Genomic DNA, 15,109 nt, shown 5'->3' with positions numbered 1-15,109 from the left:
AATCTAATTTGCACTTCATTCGCGTAGTGCCGTGTGTTATTCATACTATTTATTTTTATTTAATTATTTTTTTTTCAAAACTAAAAAAATTAAAATTAAATCTGTTAGATATATAATATCGTTAATATAATATATCATTTAGAACAAAATAGAACAACGTAATTAACCATAATGAACTCAGTTTCTTAGTGGTTGTGATTTGTATTAGAACAAAAAAAAACAAAAAAAATATAATAAAATGCAATATTAAATTCCAATGTTAACTTAAAAATACAACCAGACTTGCAAATTGTAACTGAATAAAAAATAGAAAATTAATTTTATTTATATTTATTGGATTACATCATAAAAAATGTTTAGAAATTTCAAGTGGCGAAGGAACTATGCGTGTTAATATAATATTTATCAACTATTAATAAATAATATTTTAAGTGGAAAAAAGGTCCTGTAGCCATTTTGGATGACATGTACAATAGATTCAATATAAATAAAATTATGCATAGATAATTTCGGGTGCCTTTTTAAATTATTTGTATATGTTGTACTTCTTTCACGACGTTAAATGAGTAAATAAAGTAATTATCAAATCCTTTGAAAAAACTCGAGCTTAATAAATAGATTTGTTATGATAAAATGTGCATTTTACTATAACTGCATTTATATAATACAGTTTATTTGATTAATTTATAATGATGTCTATTATATCATAATCTTAATTGAATTATTCAAATATCGCTGTAATTGGTTAAGAGTAATACACTTATTGAACCATTTTGTATAACATTAGTAAATAGCCCACTACACATAATAATGTTTTCTCGGTTTAATGTTTTATTTTTTATGTTTTTCAGTAAATTTCTATTTGTTACCAAAGATGACACATGACGTTACAATACTATTAAAAAAAAAAAAAAAACAGTTAAAAATAGCAATATAATATTTTAAAGTAACGCATCAGAAAGTGTACTAAAAATGTAAATAAAACAGAGGGTACGTATGTATTAATAATGTATTTAGTTATAGTATATGCTCATGGAAATTCATAGAGCTATAGTACACTTTGTTTTTATGCCCATGCGTATCGCAATAAATGTATACACAGAATATTTTTTTAGTCACTAATAAATTATGAACATAATAACATACCGGCAGCCAAGGATGTTTATAATAATAATCATTTAAATTATTTACCTGTAAAATTAAATGAAAATATTTTTAGCGTTAGATTAAAACATGCCCTTCGAGGTATTTGCTCAAACATCATTCCTTTATCTCTATTGTTCTATGTACATCATTCATTTGAGGATAATAATAATTAAAGGAATTTCAAAATTTCAAAAAATACATGTCATACCAACTCTTTGAATGTACTCACCAATCCAAACGTGAATAAATTAAATGTTTGTCTTTAGACAATGTGTACTGTTGATGTCGACTTATATATTTTGAATTTTCACATAACCCTACAACTTAAATTACCTAAATCTTCATGATTACAGATTTGCATTAAACATACATAATAAATAAAATATAAAACTTTGTATTTTCTTTACAGATTAAGCAAATAAAATAGAAATAATATTCTATAATTCTTTTCAAGACACTTCAAATTTCACTGTAATAACTAAAACAGTGACTAAGCTTGTGACACGATTTTAATTTCTTAAATTACATGCCATTTGAAATTATTAATGGTGGACAAGGCCAAAATATATTATTATAATCGAAAAGTCACATACGCAGGTAGTATTAAGTTCAAAAAAAATTAAAAATTTTATCAATATCTCTCAAATTTCACACAATATAATTTTAATATTTTAATTTAGTATACAGAAGTATGGAAAATGTATTTAAACTCTGAAGTGGTTCTATTATATATAGTAGGTAAAGAGATACTTTTATCATGTATGAAATATTTTCTCCTATTTTTTAAGAATAAAGCAACCATATCCGTATAATATTTAATGATAATAATATGTAGCCTTACGAATATTTCTGTTGACGAATTTTGGAACATTGGAAAACTTCAAAGTTCTCGTAGTACATTTCTAAATTGGAAACTCAAAAATTTCAAAAAGGTTGTCATTTTATGGTCATTTTTGAAAAAAATTATACAAATCTATTATAACTTTAATACTATTTAAAGTAAAGAAAAATTTTAAATTTAAAAAAATCACAACACTCTTGATTAGATTATCAATTTTTCTAAGGTTCTATCGTTTTCTCTTAATTTCTATAGTTGGTATCTAGATCTAGTTATTTTTATATACTAGGTTGAATAATGGTCCTATTATATATATTTTTAATCAGTCATTCAATATTTTAAAAACTATTAAAATTTACACGGTGTTTGTACATTTATACAAAATATAATATAATATACACCATAGAAATACTTATTATATTTAACTTTATAAGTAAGTAAAAAAACGCATTATAATACAACACGTCTTATTTTCAGTTTTAAATAATAATCAACCCGGTCGTAAAAACATAAATTGTAATATTTATGAATAACAGTCTGACACTCAATGTGCACATAAAAATCATAAAATAAAAATAAACTATTTCTGTTTGGTAACATAATAACTACGTTAAACCAAACATGCCGAAATAATATCAATGGATAACGTCTTCAATTATGCCCATCTTTACCTACTATGTACACTCCACCCGTCTTCTTATTGTAACTATATTATGTAACATATTGTTGATTTATCTTATTAAAAATAAAAAATAACACGCTACACTAGACTGTTGAATTTGCAAGTCGACTTTTATTGATTAAAAATAAAATGACATTGTCTTTAATTTAATCTCGATTATTTATTTAAAATTTTTATTTTAACTTGTTAAATTAACATTTATCATAATTTACAACACTTTATAGAAGAGAACTATTATGATTTTCAATAATTGTGGTTGCAATATAGGTTAAAATAATTTAACTCAGCGTAAACTATACTTTTTTGAAAATTCTTAAAAAAAGTGCAATAGTAACATATTTTCTCCCTTTGACTTAAATAATGGTATCAAACTTGATAACAATTTTACATTTATATGAATTATGACGATATCATTTATTGTATTTAAAATATTTATTTGTTATAATACAATATATTATCCATAAAAAAAAAAAAAAAAACAGATAAATTGAGTATTAAACTAATCACAAAACATAGCGAAATATTATTATTAAGATGGTATGTTAAAGTACATTTTAAATCACAACAAAAACCCTTCGTAAACTACATGTAAAAATATTTAAGGTAAAAAATATAAAGATGTGATATATCATGAATAAATGCTAAGTTTATTGCAGATTGCATTTAAGTAAATTTATTTTGTTTTGATAATTTATTTACTTGGCGAAGAATCATTTAAAATAGTAGGTATATAAATAGTAATAATAATATTTTTTAAATAATAATAAGTTATATTTTAATAGTCCTTCGTCATTTAATTATTTTGTTCATCACACTTTGTTTCTTAAAAGAAATAAAAAAGTAATTCTTTGCCAAGTAAATAAATTATTGAAATAAAATAAGTTTACTTAAATTCAATATATTTAGCATTTATTAATGATAATGCTTAAAAATCTAATATTTTTTTTTTACATAGCCATTTTTACTCGTAGTTTACAAATGGTTTTTGTTATGATATCAATAGTTTTATCATTAATACAAAAAATAATAGTAATAACGATAATGGATCGATATTTATTTTTTTTAACAATAGTTTTATTAATTATGTCAAGTTTTCCTTTTTTTTTTTTTTTTTAATAAGTACATTTCTTTATATTGAGCTCTTTTTTTTGCAACTTAGTTGGCATATTTATAATTAAATAAATTCCAATTAATTCCAACGTCACAGTTGCACGCAATGTGTGAACAGTTACACGACTAAAACGCTTTAACAATATAACACACTATAATAACATAGAGTATAGATGATAGCTACAAAACGACGGCAGATAACGAAATGAGTGCATGGTTATGACCCGTCGACACTCAACATTGAATTCGGCAGTTGTCATCATAAAATTTTCTCCCACTTAGACCTCGAACTGTTAACACGAAATCGAGTGACAAAACCGGTGGATGCGACGACGACGACGTTTATCGCGATTCTGAATTTAATATTAATTTCCATTAAAAAGTTCACACTTTTTCATCTATAATTTAATTTCTAAACATATGATTTTGATTAATTTTACAAAAGAACGTTCTACACAATATTTCTAATGTTTTGGAGTTGACTAGGAGTTAATTGATGCATTAGAAAATTAGTTATGTCGTATAACAAATTTACCTGTATATTAAAGTTTAAATAAGCAACTCCTGCTTCGATATACTATACACACACCGTCGTACAGTTATATTATTTTTTTTTTTTTACTTAGCTTGCGTTACGATCGTGGCACTGGATCAAATTGCCTTATTCGTTTATTTCATTCCATTTTCAATAGAAATACAATTTCATAATTCTTGAATATCATTTAAATTTTATTTAATATCTGTTTGATATAATATTATATCGTTACATCTTTTAAATAAAAAAGAACATTTTATATACATATTACATTTGTTATATGTACGATAATCCGTACATAGTATGCAATTTCTTTAAACGCATAAGTTTGTTATATAAAATTGATCTAACACTAGAATTTTCATTACAAACAAAAAAAATTATATTATTAATATGAACAATTTTAAAATAATTAATTTTTACCTAATTAAAAAACCGTTTAAATTGAATACACATATTATTATGTTACAAGAATTTACACATTATGAATGAGTTACTATTATTATATCATGTAATAATATTTTTTAAATAATGTTAAATGGTTCAAGAAAGTTATAATACAATTGATTTTTTCTTATTATTACAATTATATGTTATATTATATTTGTTCTCCAAATCCATACCAATGATCATATCTATAACTAAATACTATAGGATAATTTTGTATTATTTTTTTTTCATCAAATTAATTTCCAAAAGCATCATTATTATAAGTGCCGAGTATATTAGTGATGAAAAAAAAAACTTTAAAATCATGTTTTTGTTTACTAAAATGTGCAATTAATTAATATACAGTAATGCGTATAATAAGAAAAACTCGTGAATGGGTTTTCTCGAACAAAACGTATTATTTAACAGAGATTATAAAACTATAAAATGGTTAAACGCCTCAAAATAAATTAATCAAATATCTGTTTTATAAAATATTGTTACTAATTACATAATAGATAACGACATTTTTCCTAATTTTAAACTTAGTATGAATTTATAAAAAACACACGACACTACGATTTTTTAACACATTTTTTTATAGACATTTTACTGTTGTGATATATTTGTTATTTTGAAACGAAGCTAATTTATAAGCTATTGTTACTTGTCAACCGTGTTTTACGTGTTACCATATATTTTATTATTCCATAACAATGTGTAGATATTTATTCTATTTGCATTTATATAAAGTTATCGTTGATATCTATTGTCTTTAGAATGTTTTTATGAATTATTGTAATGTATGTATATTGTGTATTTTTGATGTAGTTTCTTCGTTTTGATGATCAATAGTAACAGTGAGTAGATTTTTTTTTTCAATCTAATACTTGCGGTGAATTTCGTTTTGAAGTTGTCAAACGTACACCAATGGTGTTGTATATATGGGAATACATTTTTTTCACTAAAAGGTGACCATAATGTTTTAAAACATTTGAACTAAATCCGACAGTTCCAGTTTATAGCCATATTTTTAGGAAAGCTATTTTAAAGGCAGTAATTTAATTGGTAGGTAATTGATGGACATGTTATCAAATCTTTTGTTTACCACATTACTTAGTGCTGCATTTATAATATTTAATCTTATATGTTTAAAATATTATTAGGTTCATATTATTTTTAATTGGATCACAAGACTATATTATTTGATATATAATTCGTTCTTTTAATACTAAGTTAATTATAGTTAATTATTCTGAAGTCTGTAGTTTTATAGATATTCAAAAAACCTGAAACACTATTAACATTAAATGAAAACGTTTGGATTCATTTCGATTCTGAGAAAACTTCTCAGAAATGTGTCTTATTTTTTTTTTCATTTCTTTGTAAATTTTAATCAAGTGTCTTAGTCTGAAACTAATACAATTTGTTGATACACACTTATATAATAAATTATATGTAAATAAACATGTCAGCCGTATGTGTACATAGATAATTGTCATTTTTTATTCTTATTTTATTTTTTTTTTTTATAAAATACAAGACGTTATTATTGCTTTAAAAAATTAAATATAATATATCTATTAACATAATAATATGTACTACGTCCATTTTAGATTCCAAACACAGAATAAAATAATTATTCCATATTGTATAATTATTGCTGTTTTTATATTTTGATTAAAAATTTTTAGGAGTGTAGTAATATTTATACTTAGATTTTAACCACTAATCAGGAGCTGTATACTAAAGCTTATCTACATTATAATTTTCTATTGTAATTTTAGACAAAATAAAAACAACTGTTATGAAAGGAAATGTACGTATGCCTAAACAATAGGCATGTGATCGTTTTTAAACAAATATATTTCGACCATTTGCATCAGCTTAGATATGATTTTGTTCAGAATTTTACTGTTTTCCAAATGTGGTTTACCATAGGATTCCTAAAAGTTTCAGGATAAAAATGCACATATCTCAATTATCTTTTTTATCATTGAATAAACTTGTCAAATGTCTCATGGAAAGTATAACAGTGTTGTATAATACAAAATTTATTATATCGAATAAAATTTATAATTTTGTTAGTCGAAATTTTCATTTTACTGTATGTTATTTCCGAAATCGATTGTACATAAATATAGCTTTACGTACACACTATACTAGGATTTGTGTAAGAAAAAAAAACAAGCTAAAACTGCTCTATTTTTATTCATATTGTATTGTTATACTATTATGTTTATTATTGTTTATTTTATCGTAAATATATGTATTCTTCAGAGCGCCAAAAACGTTCTGAGTGTAAATAATATATTATAATTTACAACAAAACATTATGGTATTCACTATAATAACATATTATTATTATTATTATTATTATTATTATATGACTATAATATAAATAAAATGTAAAATAAAACGAAATTCTATCGAATGTGCGTGTTTTGTATTATTATGTACAGGCGTATAGCACAAACACAAACTTTCTTTTTATCATCCGACCTAATTAATTTTGCACACTATAATACATCATATGTACACAAACTACAAAGATTCGACGATGGATCCCGTCGGCGAGAGATGAACAAAACCTAGCCACCAAAGTGACGGTAGTAATTGGAATACGGCGAAAACGAAGAAAAAATAAATCTCACTCGGCAGTATGCAGTGTGCAATACATGGTTTTAATAGGTGATACTTGTTACGTCTCAACGCCTGTAGCTTATAAAACAACACTAATGTAGATTGCGTTTTCTGTGCCTGCCTGTCCATTTTATATTGACGACCCGGCTAAATGCGACGTTTTAACTTCGAGGCGCACGTTTATACTCGCGACTTATCATTAATTTCGTTCATAAAATATAGTGTAAGCATCGACAACACGACTCGTGTAATTTAAGTACCTATCATACGTACATGTACAGTGCCGTCGAACTATTATTAATAACTTTACCTGCACCCCATTGCCAATACAAGACATTATACATATCTCCCCTAAAACGAAATTCTGACATTATAATATCATGTTATATGCATACATGATCTACATAATTAACTGTTTCTAATAACTAACCGACATTTTAGTACGTATTCGGCGCTACTGCCGTATATATAATATATAATATTTTATAAACTTCCACGGGCACTGTTGGTTGAGTAACCTATACATTGCGTTACCTATGTAGATAGAAATTTTTCCGATATATTAGCAAACTGCATTTTATTTCTACCCTCGTAGTCTTCGTTCATATGTCACGTTATGTTGGACCTCTTCACAATCCCTTCAAATTAATCTAGCTCCAACAATTACTGTTTACTTTGTCATATTATGGTAATACATGACAAGATAGCGAAGGCAGTAAAAACTCCGGGGTCAATTGATCGCCATTAAATTCTGTCATCGCGCGAAGTATGTTATTACAATAATTAACATACTGTTTATATGTATACTACACATACGGCAGACTTTATTGGCGTAATCTCGGTTACATTCAAGGGGCCAAAGTAGGATACTAATTCATTATATATTTTCGTTTCACATATTACACCTTTTTTAAATCAAACGAGCACAAGTCATGCACTCCAATGTGCTGTTCAATTTGTTTAACGTGAAAGTGTCGCATTCTAACCTATAATAATTATCTTCATACCTTCGTAGTCAATTACGAATGTCTAATTAATTTATCCGACGATGTTAACTTAACGTAAAGTACAATGGTATACGTTTATCGTTACATATTCATTCCTTTTAGATTCATCTAACCACGGGTAATAATATTCTAGTGAAGTTCAGTCGTGTGATAGAACGTTATCAATTACAAGAAAAGATAACACAAGATATAGTCAGTAAAACAATTATTGAAAATAAAAACTATATAGAATAATTTACTTGGTTTGTATTACAGTCATCACTTGTCTACGTGAGACCGTCACATATACACTCCTACTGAACTCTTTAGCCAAAGAAATAATCATTGCTTGATATGGCAGTAACGTTTAATTACAAATTGTACGTAGTCACTATATAGTTTTAGCACATAACGTACGTAATTTACTTACATTGCTTTACCTATATTAGTTACATGTATTTTAAAATGTCATTTTTAAAATCCGGTACTCATTTGCGCAATAATATATTATGTTATGCATTTAAGTTAACATAATATATTATATAATTATTCTTAAATGATTTACTCACATGTATACCAATCAAATTTTACTAACTAATAGTTTTGTGGTTTTTAGAAGAAGAACATATTTTGACGTACAAAACTGTGAGCGAAATGCTCCCAAGTATATACTGTACTCAGTAACTACATCATCCACTGCATCCTTTTAAAATTCGGGTCATGTACTCGAGTTTGCAGTTGATCTTGATACTACAACAACGATTGGTGACGCAATAGCCAAGTTATTGTTTGGTTGCTCAGAGTGAAGATTTCCACCTCGCTCAAATTCATTTTTATCTATGTCATATAAAATTTTACAACAATCTAATTCCTTGCGGAGTGTTAACCTTCATGATACTGGCTCTGGCTTGTCAATTCCCTTTAGTTTACTATTACAAAATTAGAGCTCATGTATATTTTCGGCTCTAATTTTAGACCCCATCTCTTCGTCTCCGATGTATGAATTGTAGTCTTCATATACAGTTAGAATAAACTTGAGTTTTCTCCTTTCCAAGACAATGAGCCCGATTTATTGAAAAATAAACGATTTTAATTGACATACCAAAAACTTCTTTTGATATTGTATTTTTGCAGATTTTCTTTTTTAAAGAGTGTATAGAGAATAAAATGAATAATGGTACCAAGAGTGAGTATAACTATTTAAAATATTGTATTAATGTAGCTGCTATTATTAATATTAAATTCAAATTTATAATATTACTGTTTACTGGCATTTTAAAATTTGCTCTAAACACAGCACTGGACTTCGGTTTAATAATGTAACTTACCGTAAACGTATCGATTGGAAATTCTTTCAAGTGTTATTAGAAACGATGCAAGAAAAATACATTAAACGTTGAGATTGATTGTATTTTTACATCCAGCAATGCTTTTTAATCAGATACATGTGCGTGTGCCGTGTAGATAACGCATGTCTATGATGGTGTACGAGTACGTGACTGATGTACGTGAAACGACTTATGCAATTTTCAAAAGTGTTTATTTATAAATTTATAAAAAAAAGTCGGACATGTATTGTGCTTGTGTGTATGCGGGCGTGTATTTGAGTGTGTGCACCTCCGTAGACCAAAAATCGTAAACGATTCTAACCCATTTATCTCTTTGCGGAGGTACCCACGTCGAATCCGTTAGTGTTCAAATATATATTATACTGGTGGTATTTCAATTAAATCCTTCAGAAAGAAAGAGTCATACGAGTACCTACGCAACGAATGGAGAAAAAAAACTCAATCAGAATAAATTACAATCTATTAATAACTAAAGAAAAAAGTTAGGAGAAGCACTAAGTATTCTTCGTTAATAATCTGTTAATAAGAAGCCCCCAATATTATTATAACAAAATGTATACATACCACATATTTATACTTTTTAAAAAGTCTCTAATTTTTTTTTTATTTTTTTTTTTCAGAAACTCGTAACTTTCTCCATACAATGCATAGTCGTAAAATACAAATAACATTTGTTGTACATTTTTGCTGACACATATTACACCGAGTGCATTTTTCTAACACTTACGTATAAAAATGTAACCAATGTATGAACTTTAATACTCCGTGTTTGTATTATGTGTACGTATGTGCACAATGTGTAGCATATCGTTATTATTATTTTGTTTTAATAAATTATGTTTACTTTAAGTTTTTACTATTCTTTATTTATTGACAGAAGTAAGAAATAGGTATATATTTTTTTTCAGAAGAATAGAATAATAATAATTTACTGCAATATATAATTAGTTTCGTTATAAACATTTCCATTGTAATACATACTAATATACAGTTTATTATTGCAGCTATTCAGTGCAAGCATATTTTTATCTTATGTACTACAATTCTAAAGTTTTAAATAATTAAATTTGAATTTATATAACAGTGCTATGGCGTTTTTTTATCATTAATATTTATATGTAGAGCTTTTTTTTATGTAATATTTAATGCATATACCTAAACTATGTATACATAATATATATATATATATTTATATGTATTTTAATTGTATTTATTCAAATGTATAAGAACCATAATTAATAGTCATCATTATAATTCAATTGATAATACTTTTAATTATTCTAGGTGTACGTATATAATATATATCTTCTAAATACTTATTATTTTAATTAAAAAAAAAAAAAAAAAAAATGTATATTGATTTTCACGTATTATATTTTTGTACATACAACACGCTTGTAAGCACTTACGTACAACGGATTTTACGTAGAATATGAATATAATAATAAAAAATTACTTTTTTGTGATAAGCATTTATGTACTATATAACTTTTTATTGTCATAAATATTTTATTTTTTTTTAAATTTAACATCGTTTTACAGATTGACAAGTGCGCTTATAGTTTAAAATGACATGTACAAATCATATGAGATTAATATGATGTACGATAACAAGACATTTATAATTATCCAGTCTCAAAAATTACGTAATTAGTATCATTATTATTTAGAATCACTTATCTAACTATTTTTTTTTACTTAGGTTTTAAATTTAAATCATAATTTTAAAAGCCAATTTTAATGTTGATAAGGCAATATTTTTTTTAAAGTAATCAAATGCTTGATTTTTCAAATTTGATTTTATAGTAAAACAACATTTAGACTTCTATTAAAAATATATTATAATATAAAGAGTAAAAATTTGATAGTTCAGATCAATTTAGACTAAGTTTTATTCAGGTTATCAATTCATCCGAATTACTAAAAGTTTTTCAACAGTACTTAAATTAATAAGAAATTTAGTTTCATCACCTTTATTTGTTTGTTCTGATAATAATTCAAAAAATTAACTATACATAAAAAAACTAATAAATAAATCAGTAATTTTTTTTTGAGAAGGGAAAAGAGACCCTATACAACAAAATCGTTTTAAATATTTGTTTTTAGATTCATGATCGTTTGTTGACATACTTAAAATTTAACTTTGAAGATTTAAACTTAACACTCTTGATATGAGACTTTTTTAGTAAATAATGCCTTAAGTACACAAATAACTAAAATAATGTAATTCTATCAAACTACAATTTAATAAAAAAATATAAAATCTTTTATTACTTTTTTAAGTTATGAACTACAGTCATAACTTACCTACAAATATTTTTTTCCGAAACTTAAAGCTAGATACACCCATTACCCAATTAGTTCAGAAATTATATTTATAGTTCTCATTCTGGTATATTAAATAAATAGAAGACCACAAACATTGGCAAATGAAACAAAAATTGATAATATCCAGAGTATCTATGCCATAATACACCAACGATAAATGTATTTATTAAATATCAAAAAAAATGTATGATATATTAAAAGTCAGTTCCATTGAGCGCACGTGTATCAAAATGGACATAATTAATAATAATAATAAAAAAAAAAAAAAACTTAAGCTAGTTTAGTATTTTAAGTTGTCAATATTTGACAACGTTTGTTTAAACTATAATATAACTGTGATATCTACAAACTTAAATATTATATTACACTATACCTACTCTATTGGAGTTAGGACTAAAGATGATGACTTGGTGGTGACCAGTGTTTGTCGGGTAGTGGTCAGACAACACTTGTTTGTCACTCCTAACGAGTCAGCCATCTATAGGCCTGTCGTGTAATTAAGCCACGTCACTGTAAACAAATCTTTCGATGAGTTGTCTTTATAACTTTAAAGGATTATAGTATTATAGTACTTCATATAGTTTAAGCCTGACTCCCAGTGCCATTATAGTTGAGGCAAAGGCCAGGCCAAAATGGGTATAGTTGCCATTATCCATTTTCCAATTTATAAAATATGCATAACAGTTCATACACAATTTAAGCATTAGAAATGCCGTAGAGACATTGTATACGCGGTGATGGTAATAATACCACCTAACCTAAACACGAGATTAGGTTATTCTTAAACACGGTTATAAAATAAAATATTTAACATAAGACCCATAAACTTTACTCTACGACAATGAAATAAGTATCATAAACAACTAACAAGTTAATCATATTCCACCCGACTTAAAAAAATCTTACCATAGATATTACTTTGGCTAATAACTAATACATTTAAGCTACATTTTTTGATGATATAGCTTATAATCAACCTATAATTACAGTTGTTCATTACCTCCAAGAACATTTAGACATAAATAAATTGCGCCGATCGATATTCGATTGTAATACATTATTGTATGTCAATCGCGCTGATCGATTCCTAAGTATATATTATATTAATGTATGTAATACTATTGTCTATTACTATTAATTTTAGAACATACAAAATAAGTCATGTTGATCATTCGGTAAATTAGTAACATACAGATACGTTTGGTGATTTTAGATTTTATAATAATTACCAATCTGTTTTTTACGTGTTGGAATCTAAAGTTTTATCTAAAACTTTTAGTTATTAAAAATTGACACATAAGATATTTTAATTTAATACCATTTAGTACAATATAAGTTACAACAGTATATATCTCAATCATTTTTGTTACGCATTAACTTTGATATAAACGAATTATAAATTACATAAAAAAAAAAAAAAAACAGATAAATGATGGATATCTAAACTATATTATTAATATATTGTAAACTAAAATTATAAAAATTAAATTAACTTTTATAATATATAAGATAATCATTAATAATTGATACAGTAAATTTAGTAAATTTAATGGATAGGTACAAATAAAATTTTATTTTTAATTTATTTGGAAATTATTAACAACATAAAACATTTTGGTTTGACTAATGGTTTAAAATTAAGTTGAAATAGACATTTAAAGATTGAACATAGAAATTATAAGTCAACTTCAATATTTTTTATAACGGTTTTGGACTTTAATCCTAGAAAAAAAACTCTATCGATGAGGTAAATAATTTTAAATATTAATACGAATTTTATAATTTTAATTGTGGTGATACATAGTACAGACAAATGCAACGATCAAAGTTTATATATTTCTATATAGACCTAAAGTATTATTATGGTATTATAATATTAATTTTTTTTTTTTTGTTTTTATGATATTAGTTGAAATTGATAATTGTTTGTGGAAATTATTAGTTTTGATTGAATCACCGTGTATATTTAGTAGCATCAAAATTCAAAGGGCTGTCGCTCCAGGTTACCTATAGTTGTTTATTGAACATTCCATTTTAGTTCTACATAATATTATATACCAATCTATGTCATAGTATGTGGTAAATGTGATACTGTAAATATAACCAAGTATATTATAGTAAGTCCTCGTTTAACATCGTCTCGTTTAGAGTTGTTTAGCTATTGCGTCGTAGAAGTTATAGTCCTTGTGTTTCATTTAACACTGAAAGGGTTTTAATATAACGTCGTTTGTAATACACATATTTATACAATTTTTGTTATACGTATTTATACATGTTTTGTTTAAGTCGTTACAACAAGTAATTTAATTTTGTCGACTTTTTTTCAGATAATACTATTATGTTTTGATTGATATACCTATAATTTGCAAGTACTATTTTTATTGAGTTTAGGTAATATGTACTCCGTAATCGTTTTTTCATTTTTTAAGAAATAAATAGTAAATACGTACAAATGTAAACCTGTTTATAAGTTTTCGTAAATTTTTAATAAAATATGAAATTCAACTGTTAGCTTAACTGTTGTATGTAACTTAATACAAACAATTAAATCGTGAAACATTAAATATGTACATTGTTATTTATTGACAGAAACTCATTATAATAAAGTGTATGTAAAAAGTCTTTCAATTAACGTCATGTTTTTTAAAAATCTAACCTCAACGTTAAACGAGAACTAACTCTATTGTTTTAATGATTGAAACTACAACTAACTCTTCTAGTATAGGGACAATGATGCTAACATATCTCTCTTAGTGCTTATAACAAACAAAGTTAGGTAGATGCTTATTATCAGAGTGAAAATAATGTATAATATACGACGTTACATATCATATAATAATATATTGTCTCCATTTACAATGTATATGATACATACTGTGCTATTATAATATAACGTATGGTATTATAGTGTGCAATTATTTACAAATTACTGATGATAACAGAGTAATTTTCAACTAATGCAAAAATATATAAAAAAAAAAAAATTATAAACATTGAAAAGTACTCAATATTTTAAAAGGGTTGTCCCTGACCTTTATAATATAATATACGCTTATACTAGTT

This window comes from Melanaphis sacchari, unplaced genomic scaffold (assembly GCF_002803265.2).
Source record: "Melanaphis sacchari strain LSU unplaced genomic scaffold, SCAv2.0 Contig0_pilon_pilon, whole genome shotgun sequence".
Classification (NCBI taxonomy): domain Eukaryota; kingdom Metazoa; phylum Arthropoda; class Insecta; order Hemiptera; family Aphididae; genus Melanaphis; species Melanaphis sacchari.
Note: the sequence above shows the minus strand (reverse complement) of the source record.